The sequence below is a fragment of the Salvia splendens genome, chromosome 13 (genome assembly GCF_004379255.2).
Source record: "Salvia splendens isolate huo1 chromosome 13, SspV2, whole genome shotgun sequence".
NCBI lineage: Eukaryota > Viridiplantae > Streptophyta > Magnoliopsida > Lamiales > Lamiaceae > Salvia > Salvia splendens.
The window spans coordinates 1,786,160-1,800,739 of record NC_056044.1 but is presented as its reverse complement, the minus strand read 5'-3'; the positions used below and the strand labels follow the sequence as shown (position 1 = coordinate 1,800,739).

Below are 14,580 nucleotides of genomic sequence, written 5' to 3'. Positions count from 1 at the left end.
TGGTATAGGAAAGCGAGTTGAAAAGGTTAGTGGAGAGTGAGGGAATTCTACTTTTATATTAGTGTTATAATAAAAAATGAGTTGGAATAAGTTAGTGAAATATATGGTTTACTACCAAAAATAATAAAAAGAAAATGTGACAAATTTTGTGGGATACATAAAAAAAATATTAAAAAGAAAATGTGACAAATTTTGTGGGATAGACAAAAAAAAAATGTGACAACATATTTAAGAGAGAGACGAAGTATCTATTAAGCAAAGGCTGCAAATTGAGAAGAATACACTGGAATAGAATCACTCACCAACTTCATATACTTTCTCCAAAGCTATTTCTGGTACATCTTCGGCATCTTGAAAAGAGATATCAATTGAAATAAACTTACTATAATCATATTTAAGTTAGAATTGTTCTACACAAAATCAACAAAAAATAGTTGAGTTAATTTGGAGGAATACTGATGCGGCGAACGTGGGCAATCTTGTGCCAATCCTCTCCGCTTCCTCTCTGACATCGCTTTTCCAGTTGTGGGCAACCAGTGACTGTTAGCTCTTTCAGATTTGTCAGAGCTGGAATCGTTACAATCTTTGGGCAGTCTTTAACTTCGAGTATAGTAAGAGATGGTAGGTGATCTGGGAGTGATTCGAGCTCAGGAAGATCCATTAGCTGTAGCCCAGTGAGGTGCTGAAAGGCTTGAGGCAAGCGCGTCATCTTGGGAAGATAATATAGCTGAAGCCCTGTAAGATTATGGAGTTGTTTAATATCCTCTGGCAGCTCTACTATCTCTCGGCAATTCCATATAGAGAGCACAGACAGAGCAGTAAGGTGCCGCAGCATCCCTTCTGGTAAACATCTTATTGTACAATTACGTAGACATAAGTATCTAAGCTCTTTTAAGGCTTGCAGACCTTCTCTTGTCACAGAGATATCTTTTGCACCCACAATTGTCAGATCTCGGACTTTACTGAACTTTGACAGTGTTTCTATTGGGAAACATGCCAGGCTCTCCTCAATTTCCACGCCGAGATGACTAGGAATGTCCTCCTCAGATAATAAACCCAAAGTTGAGCTACTGCATGTTAGTGACTCCAACTTTTGGAGGGATGAGAGTGGTGGCACTATTAATGAAGGGCAATCTTGAATATGTAGGCTTTTAAGATTTGGGAATGCATCTTTAATCCCTTGCTGCTTTGAGAACCCCTTCAGATTTGGGAGATCAAATAACTGCAGATGTTCAAGAGCTGCAAACTGTATCTTTGCCGGGTGTCCACTCTCAACTTCTTCTTCTTCTTCTTCGATAATGTACTCCACCCCCACATCATATAAGGACAACGACTCAAGATGAGGTAGCTCTCCAAGTTTTGGAAAACGCTTACAATTTTTGCAATCACTTATATAAATCAGAACTATTTTTTGCAGAGATGCATTTGTCATCCAACTTGGAAGATATCTACCACTGAAGCCTTCTATATAAAGATATTCAAGATTGGGGTGAGGTTCAAGTGCTTCCAACACCTTTTCATCAACTTCCTCCTCTGACTTGGATCGATCATTTCTTTCCCAAGACAAAAACAACCATGAAAGATTGTTTTTTTCCGCAATCTTTGCTTTCTTTGCATCCATATGGTCTTTTACTCTCTCCAAATGCCTAATATGAAGCCTTCCACTGAGGTTCAAACATTCCAGTTCCTCAAGTTGGTTACCTCTCTTGTAACCGACAACGAACATACTCAATGTTTTCAGGCCATTTAACTCTCTCATTTTGGATGGCATCTCACACAATGACTTGCAGCCCCACAAACATAGGCGTTGGAGATTAAGTAAGGATGTTAGCTTCTTAGGTAAAGCCACAAGCCTAACACAGAAATCCAAGTTAAGGGTTTGCAAATTCCAAAGAGTACATAACGAGTTGGGGAGAGTTTGCATTTCAGACCCAGACAAATCCAAGTATCGCAAATGTTTAAGATTGCCAATGGAAGGAGGCAAATCTTCTATTGCTTTTGCTTTTAATACTCTTAAACTTCTTAGCTCCGAGATGGAAGTAATGCTCATATCTTTTTGAAAAGTTTTCGGAAACAAGGAGGTTTTTTGTAGCAAATTTACCTCGCGGATAGTTGATGCACTTGTGAGATTTCTTTCACTTTGTACTCCAGGAACTTTGTTCTCCATTATTGATTCTGCCAGATCATGAACGAGATCGTGCATACCAATCTCACTCTTGTTATACACATTTGTTTGTAGAAGCGATCTGAGTAGTAGCTCATTACATATTTGATTTCCAACATCTTCCACTTGTAAAGTCTCCTTTGATGAAATGTAGCCATGAGCCATCCATAGAAGAACCAGTTCTTCCTTTTTAATGTAATGGTCCTTAGGAAAGGCTGCAAAATAAGCAAAGCATTGCCTGAGCTCCAACGGAAGATGATGATAACTCAATCGCAAAGCTGGCACTATCAAACTCTCCTCAGGCGACAACTTCCATAGTTCCATATATCATTGTCTCTCAAATATATCCATTCCTCTTCCTTTCTTTTAAACCGTAGGATTCCACCAAGTGCTGTAGCAGCCAGGGGCACTCCAGCACATTTCTTCACGATCTGTTTCCCAATTATTTCCAGCTGTGGTGACACCTCTTCATTTGGTCCGAAGGCTCGTTGCTGCAGCAGCGCCCAACAGTGCTCATCCGACAGCCCCTCAAGACAATGACATGGAAGTGTTGTCATTATATCACCAACCTTCTTCTGGCGTGTGGTGACGACAACCGATGAACCGGCTGAGCCACATGACAGAACCTTTCTCAGCTCATCCCATTTATCCTGTTTGTCATTCCAAACATCATCCAATACAATCAAGTATCTTTTTTTGCTCAACAATTCCCAGAGGCGACGCTCTATAGCATCCAAGTACTGAAGATCCCATGCTTTTCCACTTCCCGTCGCAGATTCAATCATGGCCTTCGCCAAAGTCTTCATTTCAAAGTTATCAGAAACACAAACCCAAATTCGTAGATCAAAGTGCTCTTCTACCTGTGGATCGTTGAAAACTAGTCGAGCGAGAGTGGTCTTCCCAAGGCCGCCAACACCGATAACTGGCAGCACAGACATCTCATGCCTGTTCTTCACATCATTCAACAACGTCTTCACAATCTTGTCTTTATCTTCTTCCCTGCCAATAATCTTATCAGGCTCGTTCAACAGGGAAGCTGTCTCACGTGACGCAATAACAATTTCTCTTGGCCTATCAATAGGCATCTCGCGCAGATGAAACTTAACACGTTCCGCTGCAACAGCCTCCACTTTCTCGTTGACTTGCTTCATTCTCCTTGCGATCTTGTGACGATACAAAATTTTCTTACCATAGCGGCTGAGTCCCGAATGAGAGTGTTTGAGTTTGGAGACCTGAGTGTTGCACTCATCCAAAATGTCGTCGATCTCATAAGCAAGAGCGGTGAGCTTCTGCAGCCAGTTTCGGATTGACTTGCTCTCAATTTGCTTGTCTTCAGCATCCTCCAACACAGCTTGGATGGTTTTGAGAGTGCTGCTGAGCTTCTCCATCTCTTCGTCGACGCCCAAGAGCAGTACGATCTCCTCCTTGATAAGAGAGCTCAGATTATCAAGAAGGACTTGAAGAAATGCCTCCGCCATTATGGAACAAAAACAATCAATGATTCTTTTTCAGATGGCCAAATGAGATTTGAGAAGGATGAATCTGAGAGGATGGTAAGTAATTCGTCTATGCCTTTCACTTTGGCATTGAATGTAGAATTAAATGGATATTGACATCTACCCACCAAACATTTACAAACTTTGTTTGGTCCCTCAAATATTTATGGAAACATTTATTTCTTTGCCTACCAACTGGAGTCTGGACCCTAAAACTTTTTAATGATAAGTGTGTGCTGGCAAGTGGTAGAGTGATTAATGCTGGCTTGGCCTTTAAAATTTATGTTCATTTGCTAATAAAAAAAAAGAATAGGAGAACTTGATCATGATGCTAATACGTCATTTGAAAAGTTTATAGATATGCTCATTCTTAGAAAATCATCGACTTCTTTGCTCTTCACGGCAATGGTTGTAGAATCGTGGGGTAGCAGTCATGACTCATGCGACCGCAGTAGTGGGATTGAAGCGAAACCACCAAGGGATGTGTAGTGTGGTTTTTTTTAACATCGTTTAGAAGATCAAAATAAAGTGCAATATGCAGGAAAAAATACTAGTTTGATCAATTTCTAGTTAATGCCACAAAAGTAGCTGATCACATTTTTTTTTAAATTGTCTCATTGGTTTAGATTTGGAGAAAAATTGTGTAGTAAATGGATGACGAAATCCATGACTTTTATGGAGATGGTATCCAGACCTTGGAAATGGAGGAGGTGGAATTTGATATTTTTAATAGTAATGAATTAAATATTTAAGTATTAAAAAAATAAATAATATTATATTAATATTTAAGTATCTCTAACTTTGTTAATAAAATATAAACATGTATTTGCAAGCAAATATATACTTATTATTCATCTAAAAATATAAAATTATTTTAAATATTATATACATTTAAAATCATTGTAAATATTATATACTATAAAATTAATATAAATGAAGTAATAAATATATAGATTTTATAAATATTTAAATGTTTATTTTGTTACCTAGAGAATAAGATTCAAAATGGATCACAAATTATAAGAATTTTAGGACAAATAAAACATTAAGAGAAGTATTAAAAATTATTTTTACTAAAAAGTAAATATAACAGAATAATAGGGAGTATATAGAAATTAGTAATTTTTTTGATTTCATACAGTATTTAAAGGTTTTATTTTGATAACAAAAAACAATATTAATTGATAAAATAAAAAAGTAAAAAATGGAAAAATATGTTATTGTTGAGGATTGAACCTGGACCTCTTAGTGAAAAACCTAATAACTAAACCATTGGACTTCTCATTTTTTTTATGACATCCATTGAAAACAAAGTATATTTCTACACTCCACGGAGGGAGAGAGTCACGCCCGCCCACCCCAGGGGTGTTGCAAACGAGACGATCGTGACCAAGGGACAAACATTAAGAATAGCAGTTAAGGATAACAGTTCATAAGAAAGGCTCAATTAGCTTAAAAGAATAATATATATCAGAGTGTACGATACACAGAGTGCAAACTCGACTTTAGCTCCAAACAAATGGGAAAAGCTCGAATAAAATCAGAGTGTCTTTTCAACAATCAGCAACTCGAGATAAAATTATCTCAACAATACTTGGCGGAAGCATTCGAGAGTAGAATACTAATATGTATGAAGACATAATATATTCAGAAAGTTTTATTTACAATCTTCTTCACTTTCATGCTCAACACCCACCGCGCTCGTCACCTCTCAACCTGCACATAGAGAAAACATATGCAGGGCTGAGTACTTGGTGTACTCAGTGGACACGTGCCGAAATATATTTTCATAACAACTAATTTTGTCAAGCCACTTTTTGATTGAACTCGGGGTTTTAGGAAAAGTCCGAGGAGACTAAACATTTTTCTTCTTTTCCTTTTTCAAAAGCGATCTTTCGATCTATTTTCCTGGAACATATGCCGTATCTGACAAACCCAATTTCACTATCTCTTGTTCATTCATCGTTCCTTTCATCATTCATAGTTCCTTTCATCATTCATCATATCTTAACATTCAAGTGCCGGGAAAGTGGTTACCTCCCACGGTCTCCCATCAATCCATTTCATTCATCGTTGCAGTCAGATAGGCATAGTTCCAAAACAAAATATGGCTTGACATAACCTTTTCAACTTTATTTTCCTCAAAACGTTTTTGAAACATAAATCATTTTTCTCCGTCAAGATCGAGCATCATCTCATATCACATCAACAAGTCGAGCAATTTATAATATCACTCAATAAATCAACACATAGCACCACATAACATGCGCAACAACACTTTCACTTTGATCACATATGACATGATGCTCAAACCGAAATATTAAAATGAAAGCTCTTGGAAACACTTTAGTTCGAAAGCCCACGTAAAATACTTCGTTAGAAAGCCCTACCTCGTTCGTTTAATGCCTTCACGCCGTGCTCCTTTCTTTCTCCTCTCGGTCGAAGGTAAGGCTGCACTTCCCTCGATCAATACGCAGTGCCGCCACCGCTGCTGTACGCGCGGCGGCTTGCCGTCGCGGTCCGCCCCAACCACCGTCGCCGAGGATCTCCTCCAGCCGCCGACGCCGTTCCCGACAGGTAGGTGGTCGGAAATTCGTTCCTCCATCCCCTCTTTTCTCTCTCTCGGATTTGGTTCTCGATTGTGAAGTAAAAAAATGAAAAGGGGGGAGGTGGTATATATAGAAAAAAATTTCATAAAAGACAAAATTTCACGTCTTTTCGTTTTGATGCGACGAGTAATTAATGCGGTCGTCGTTGGAAAATGTGCCTGATGTGACGTGGTTCTTATCCTAACTTTTTGTCTTGATGTGACGCGGTTCTTATCCAACTTTTCGTCTTCATTTGTTGTCGAAAGTGTATTTGATACGTGGTCTATTCTTTCGTGTAAGTATCATTTTGGGCTCGTAACAATTGGGTTTCAAATTAGGCTAGGAAAGAATAATTGTTTGGCCCCAAAAGTGAAATACTTCTCTCGACAAAAGAAACAAGGTCGAAAAATTTTCAAGTGCACAAACGACGGTCCTTTCAAGAACACAATAAAAAGGTAGAAAAAGTCAGGGTGTTACAATCTACCCATCTTAACAAAAATTTCGTCCCGAAATTTGCTTACGTCCTTCGAATGGTTCGTACTTAGCTTGCTTCAAAGTTTTACGAAATTCCAAGAAAAAAGTTCATGGTCCATCGGCCTCCATTCGCACTCTCGATCTCCATACCTCGTCGTGCCTTGACAAATTAGGGGTTCACCCCAAACTTTCAGATTCTCGTTCGTTTCCGTCACTCGGGAAAGTGATAGATTATCTCAACTTAAAACTACGGTTCGCGCGTATTCAAACTCGCCTACACATAAGCACTTTATGTTCGCAACATACTTCATCATCATTCGTACTTAAAGATAACCAAGTATAACACACAACATTTACCTTCCCAAAACACAACCCTTTCACATTTCACATCTACTTTCAAAACAAGTATTTTCTTCAAAACTCACACTTTTCTTAAAATTTTCACATAAAAAAAATTACCTCTTTCTTGGTTGAGCGTGGTGAAGCGGGACGTTGAGCCTTCCAAATTTAACCTTATTTTAGTCTAGCGAATCGAATCTAGACTAAGAATGAAAAAAACTCTCGGGTCTAGAGCGGAAAGAAAAATTGCTCTGATACCATTCTGTCACGCCCGCCCACCCCAGGGGTGTTGCAAACGAGGCGATCGTGACCAAGGGACAAACATTAAGAATAGCATTTAAGGATAACAGTTCATAAGAAAGGCTCAATTAGCTTAAAAGAATAATATATATCAGAGTGTACGATACACAGAGTGCAAACTCGACTTTAGCTCCAAACAAATGGAAAAAGCTCGAATAAAATTAGAGTGTCTTTTCAACAATCAGCAACTCGAGATAAAATTATCTCAACAATACTTGGCGGAAGCATTCGAGAGTAGAATACTATTATGTATGAAGACATAATATATTCAGAAAGTTTTATTTACAATCTTCTTCACTTTCATGCTCAACACCCACCGAGCTCGTCACCGCTCAACCTACACATAGAGAAAACATATGCAGGGCTGAGTACTTGGTGTACTTAGTGGACACGTGCCGAAATATATTTTCATAACAACTGATTTTGTCAAGCCACTCTTTGATTGAACTCGGGGTTTTAGGAAAAGTCCGAGGACACTAAACATTTTTCTTCTTTTCCTTTTTCAAAAGCGATCTTTCGATCTATTTTCCTGGAACATATGCCGTATCTGACAAACCCAATTTCACTATCTCTTGTTCATTCATCGTTCCTTTCATCATTCATAGTTCCTTTCATCATTCATCATATCTTAACATTCAAGTGCCGGGAAAGTGGTTACCTCCCACGGTCTCCCATCAATCCATTCCATTCATCGTTGCAGTCAGATAGGCATAGTTCCAAAACAAAATATGGCTTGACATAACCTTTTCAACTTTATTTTCCTCAAAACGTTTTTGAAACATAAATCATTTTTCTCCGTCAAGATCGAGCATCATCTCATATCACATCAACAAGTCGAGCAATTTATAATATCACTCAATAAATCAACACATAGCACCACATAACTGTTAGGGTTTAGTATACTGAAAAGCATGTTTCGAGCAACTTCGCACGAATAGGAATCTTGCTTGTATATGGAAAAACTCTACAATCCATTTTTGACCCGATTCAGTATTATTCGAGCAGTTTGCACGAATAGAATCAGTATATTATTACATTGTGTTTACTTGTGCGTTTATAAGATGTTTTATAAACATTTAAATGCATAAGAAGTAAACAAAGCCTAAGTCTTTTGCTTAGTAGACTGGTTGTGGGCGTCGTCCACTTTAAGGTAACTACAGTCGGTTCTATGCAATGCTTTGCAAAAGAAAAAGAAGAATTTCACAACCTAGATAGGCTTTGGCTACCTATCGTGAAAGGTTGCAATGTCAGTCCGATTATTTCTAAGCCTTATTGAAATAAGACGACGTTGGTGTGGTATAGCACTGAATGGATCTAACAGCAAGACGTGTCTTTATGCTATCTACTGAAAGACGAGGTCTTGATAAATATCTATTTTTTAATCAATGTACGTTAGCATTGAGCATACGATATTGAGTATCTACTACTTTGACTTACCAAAGGTGCGGGTTTTTCGTCACCCAACGATCCAGGTATGTTGAGTTGTGGTGATCATTATCTAGCGGTGCTAGGATTGCTATTATGTTGAATCGTGCGCGAGGTGAGTCTCGTTTGATAATGTCCTCAAGAGGAGCTTGAACAAGGTTTTTTTATTCGGAAACTGGCCAGTTGGAGTTTTATTACTCTATGAATAATAAATAAGTGTTTCTTGCTAAGTCCACTCTTGAAATTAATAAGATGTTAATTAATTACGTCCATAGCAGACTTTAATTAATTAATGGACATTTATATCTTAAGCGCGGGAAATAAATAACAAACAAAATGGAAACCCGGATTACTTGTAATTTCGGATTTGGATGGGGAGGCCAATATTACTTCTGTAGTGGCTGCTCGTAATATTCCAATATAAGCTTGTATTAAATTGTGGGTTCAATTTAATTAGTAAAAAGCTAATTGGGGGAGCCCATGTCCAAAACCTTCCATAGATCCCTGACTGGGCCCAATATGTAACTATTATAAATAGGAGAATAAAGGAGACATAAAACACAACAATAATTAATTTTTAGTATGAAAATTTCGTCCACTTCTATTATTATGAAGAGGACGATTTTTTCAAGAATTTCTCCTCCGTGAGTTCTTCAGCTCCTCCTTCGTGAGAAAATTGTGTCTTCTTTATTCGAGTCCTAGTGTTTCGATAAGATCAGCCCACACTGATTTCGGAATACAGTTCGGGACACCAGTCAGAAGATCCGTGGTCTAGTAATGAAGATCATCGTGGAGAAGGCGCAAGCAATCGACGATTCTTTGGAGAATCAACGAGGTAAATTGGCTAACTCCGTAGAAAGCATGTTTTAGGGATTATTTGTGCTAAAGCATGTATGAAATTCAAGTTATGAGCATGATACATGTGACAATTACGCGAATAGATTTTGTCTAAATAATCTGCTAAATAGATCCGTATTGTGTGATCCGTTAGAACGCACGCTTCCGCTACCAACCCCTTCAATAACATGCGCAACAACACTTTCACTTTGATCACATATAACATGATGCTCAAACCGAAATATTAAAACGAAAGCTCTTGGAAACACTTTAGTTCGAAAGCCCACGTAAAATACTTCGTTAGAAAGCCCTACCTCATTCGTTTAATGCCTTCACGCCGTGCTCATTTCTTTCTCCTCTCGGTCGAAGGTAAGGCTGCACTTCCCTCGATCAAAACGCAGTGCCGCCACCGCTGCTGTAGGCGCGGCGGCTTGCCGTCGCGGTCCGCCCCAGCCACCGTCGCCGAGGATCTCCCCCAGCCGCCGACGCCGTTCCCGACAGGTAGGTGGTCGGAAATTCGTTCCTCCATCCCCTCTCTTCTCTCTCTCGGATTTGGTTCTCGATTGTGAAGTAAAAAAAATGAAAAGGAGGAAGGTGGTATATATAGAAAAAATTTTCATAAAAGACAAAATTTCACGTCTTTTCGTTTTGATGCGACGAGTAATTAATGCGGCCGTCATTGGAAAACGTGCCTGATGTGACGTGGTTCTTATCCTAACTTTTCGTCTTGATGTGACGCGGTTCTTATCTAACTTTTCGTCTTGATTTGTTGTCGAAAGTGTATTTGATACGTGATCTATTCTTTCGTGTAGGTATCATCTTGGGCTCGTAACAATTGGGTTTCAAATTAGGCTAGGAAAGAATAATTGTTTGGCCCCAAAAGTGAAATACTTCTCTCGACAAAAGAAACAAGGTCGAAAAATTTTCAAGTGCATAAACGACGGTCCTTTCAAGAACACAATAAAAAGGTAGAAAAAGTCGGGGTGTTACAGAGAGGATATGGTATTTTCGGCTCGATTCAAGAAAATTATTGGGTCTCCAAACGGCACAAGCCACTGCTTCAGCGGGAGCATGGCCGGAGCCGAACCCAATAACCCTCCACTCATGGCCGCTTTGATTGAGAAGTAGAGAGAGATAACGCTTTGTACAAGAAGACTTAATTTTAAGTGGTGGGCCTTGAACATTAATTTTTTTAATTGGGATTTAGGATTTTGTGTGAGAGAGTAACGTAGTAAATGTGAAATTGGATTTAATGCTACTAGGGGTGTTCGGTTTGCAAGATTGTATTCGAGATTAAATTTGTAGGGTGTTGGTTCATGAGTTCAACCCCTCAACTCAATCCTAGATGGATAATCATCAGATAATTAGTCTACCTCCTATGACTAAAATAATTTTACAACTCAATTCTAGATTGTGTCTTGGTATTATTTTATCTTAGAAGCCGAACACCACTGTAGTGCTAAATCATTTGTAATAAATTTTCTATGTTATGATAACATGTTTTTGAATTTTATTAAAAATATTATAACACGTTTTTGAATTTTTAGAAACTTAGTTCCACATTTTATATATTTTAATTATACTAACATATTTTTAAAAAGTCAGCCCGGCTATTTAAGCTTTCTAGTTCCATCCTTTGGCTTCTATTATCTTTTAGTAGTTCCAAACAATATGTTTTAGTCCATATTTAATTGTTTCATAAAAATTAATGGTCCTGTTTAATCCTATAGATTATAAGTTTGTTAGTTTTTGGTCTTGCTTGTATTTAACTTATCAATTAGGTCAAAATATGGTTGACCATTAACTTTTTAATGCAATCATTAAATATGAATAAAAAACATAGACTAAATTATTATTTTAGACAATTGTAAGATACCAATTATGAACTTAAGTCAATAATACATTATGGTTACTTTTATTTCTCCACCTACCAACGGGATTGTGGAGCCAAAAATATTTATGGCAATTTTCTTGTGAAACTAGCAATCTCAACCATCTAACTAAACCAAATAAATGCAGTCAAGCATGTGGAATAAATACCCCACAAAACTGACAAAAGCCAGTTACAGAGAAATAAACATCTCACAATTTTTCACTCACAATAGCTAATTGTCTAATTTAAGAAATAATTTTTTATTGTCAATCATTATGTACGTATTAATTAGTATGTGCGAAATATGCGCGGATACCATAGAGATAATTTGGTCCTAAAGGAAAATAAATCATATCAAACCCTAATATTCTACGAAAACAAATAAAAAAATAAAACTAAAAATACACTCCATTATAAATTAATGCTCCCCTTGTCCAGTCCTAAGTGGAACATTTATTTTTCCGCACATGATTGCGTAATGCTGTTTTGTGAGTTTAGTGAAGATATGATAAATTAAGAGGGAGAGAAAGTAGAGTGATTTATGTGTGTCATCCTTGAGCGGGTCATGCTAATCTTCTTTGTATCGTTCCAATTTTATCGGATGTCCCCGAAGGGACTGGAGAAAAAGTAGAGTGAGAAACTCCTAGGATGTTTTTTTGGGTGTTTATTGAATTGAGGTGTAGAGTAGAGGTTTCACCCACTTATGCACTAGTTAGGTGATTTAATGAGTTGTCGAAGTTTTGAAGTGAAAACAGGTTAGAACGAGCTTAAGTGCAGTTAAAGGCAACGTGAACGGCCGGGCCGCGCGATTGGAACGCCTGCCTGGGCATTTTGATCGAACAAGCCAGGGAGTCTAGAGACTTCGCCCGGGCGGGCATTTTTCATCCAGGTAAATGCCCGCCCGGGCGTTTGATGCAAGGAATCGAGATGCCGTGATAACTCCCGGTCAGGCGTTTCACAACATACATATCTCCCGAATGGGCATTCTCACGGTATCCTGGATAAAGTGAATTCAACTAGAAAATAAACCTTTGGCCTGCAAATAACCACCAACATCTTGATTCGTTGCCTTTTAAGGCTAAGTCCCTTCATTCCCCTTCAACACTCGGTCACACTAGCCAAAGGCAATAAGCTAAGGTCGACAATGAAACATGATGGACCATGAAGGCAATAAGCTAAGGTTGACAAAGACCATGACAGCAATACGTCATAGAAAAGACTGATATCTATCGCGAAGAAACTAAAACACTTTCAGAATCCTAATCAAACAACTGTGAATTCCGAAACTTGAATTTACTAGTCTTAAAGTAACAATTCCGGTCACCGAACTAACATGCTAAAGAGACATAAGCATACCTATTTATTGGCTCGGAAAGAGAGAGGAAGGCCCGAATCATTCATTTGTTTGGCTAGCTCAACATCTACCTCTTCGGGCACCCAACAGAGTCCTGAACATCTTAAAACATCACACAATCATTGTCCAACGCCAATATCAGATACACTACAAAAACTTGAAGAAAGCTAAGTAAAAACACAGAAACTTGCCATTAGTTCTACCTTAATCATGCATCTCACAAGTTTCTGCAGATCACATAAGCCAAACAGATTCAGTTTCAGGACATCAATTCAATTCAAAATACAACCAACTTACAAATATCATATTTTTAGTTTAGTTTTAACGATTTTGAGCCAATATGAAATTAGAATTTTAATAAGGGCTTATATATACTCCCTAGGTCCACAAAAAATAGTCACATTTGTGGGCGGCACGGACATCCCAAAATGGAAAATGAGACTATTTGTCGTAGACGGAGGGAGTATTAAAGTTTCAAAAACACTTGTTTTTAAACACAAAGTTCATGAAAATTAGGAGCAACACATTTAAGGCTTGATGACAGGCAATGGAACCAAATTTGAAGAGCTTCATTTGAATTGCATAATTTGAGGTTCTATAAGGTAATTGGTAAAATGGTTATAAGTGTGACATAAATGTTAAAGATGTTCATTTTACATGTAAATGTAGTGGTTATATAATTATGGGCCTCACATATATATTAAGATTTAAGCCTCGGGGATGAACAATCGAAGATCAAACTTAAAGTGGTAGGTTTACTTCATTTGTAACTACAGTAATTAGAGTAAACAAATTATCATATGATCTTTGAAGAAGGCAGCAAAAACAAAAATATCAAAGCTAAGATCAAAATACATCATAAACATGAAAAGTGCATATTCTCTACACATCCTAAACATATTATAAACAGAGAAACTACAGATAAATGATGAAAATTGTTAAGACTTTGCAGAAATAGGCATCTAAGGTGGATATTTCTACTTTTGTAACTTATCAATCATCAACCGACAACTGAAACAACATAATCGGCCTAACTAGTCGAAACAACAATATTCCCCGAAATTTTAGCTTACTATCTAACATAATAAAGAGACATGATGAACTGCAGATGCCTACCTCTTTATTAGCTCGAAAGAGAGGGGCACGCACGAACCATTCATATGTTTGGCTAGCTCTACATCTACGTCTTCGGGCACTGAACTAGATCCTCAACATCTTCAAACATCAAATAATCATTCTTCAACGAGATTATCAGATAAATTACAGATAAATTCAAGGATGCTAATAAAAATAAAGAAGAGTACACTGAATTACAATTATTCATCATTACAGAAGGGTCAACGTTGTTGCTTGATAGATGATCAATTCCAAATATCATAAACACAAGGAGCAGCATCATTCATACTTCCTCTAGTAGATACTGTATGAAATAATCTAAGTAGAAGCACACAATAAGAATTTTTCCTTTACAAATGTTGACCAACGCAAATTATAAGCGCTTGCATTCGACTCTGCACACTTGTAGCAGTACTTGCTTCGCCCCTTGCCACTGTGCCAACTTTTAGAAGTTCCTCCAACACTGTGAACTAAAGAAATACACAAGAATTAAGAATTAGTGTATTACGTAAAAATAAAATACATCTATAGTAGAATACATTGAAAGTAATTATGCACCATTTTCATATTCTTTCTCCAAAACTGTTTCCCTATTCATCTTCTTCATGCTGAAG

At 37.6% G+C, this 14,580-nt stretch overlaps 2 pseudogenes; both read right to left on the bottom strand.

The window, feature by feature from the left end:
* Positions 1-362: 362 nt before the first annotated feature.
* On the bottom strand, positions 363-3,837 carry LOC121762096 (annotated as a pseudogene).
* An 8,182-nt stretch (positions 3,838-12,019) lies between these two features.
* LOC121763133 lies at positions 12,020-12,113 on the bottom strand (annotated as a pseudogene).
* Between the last annotated feature and the right edge of the window lie 2,467 nt (positions 12,114-14,580).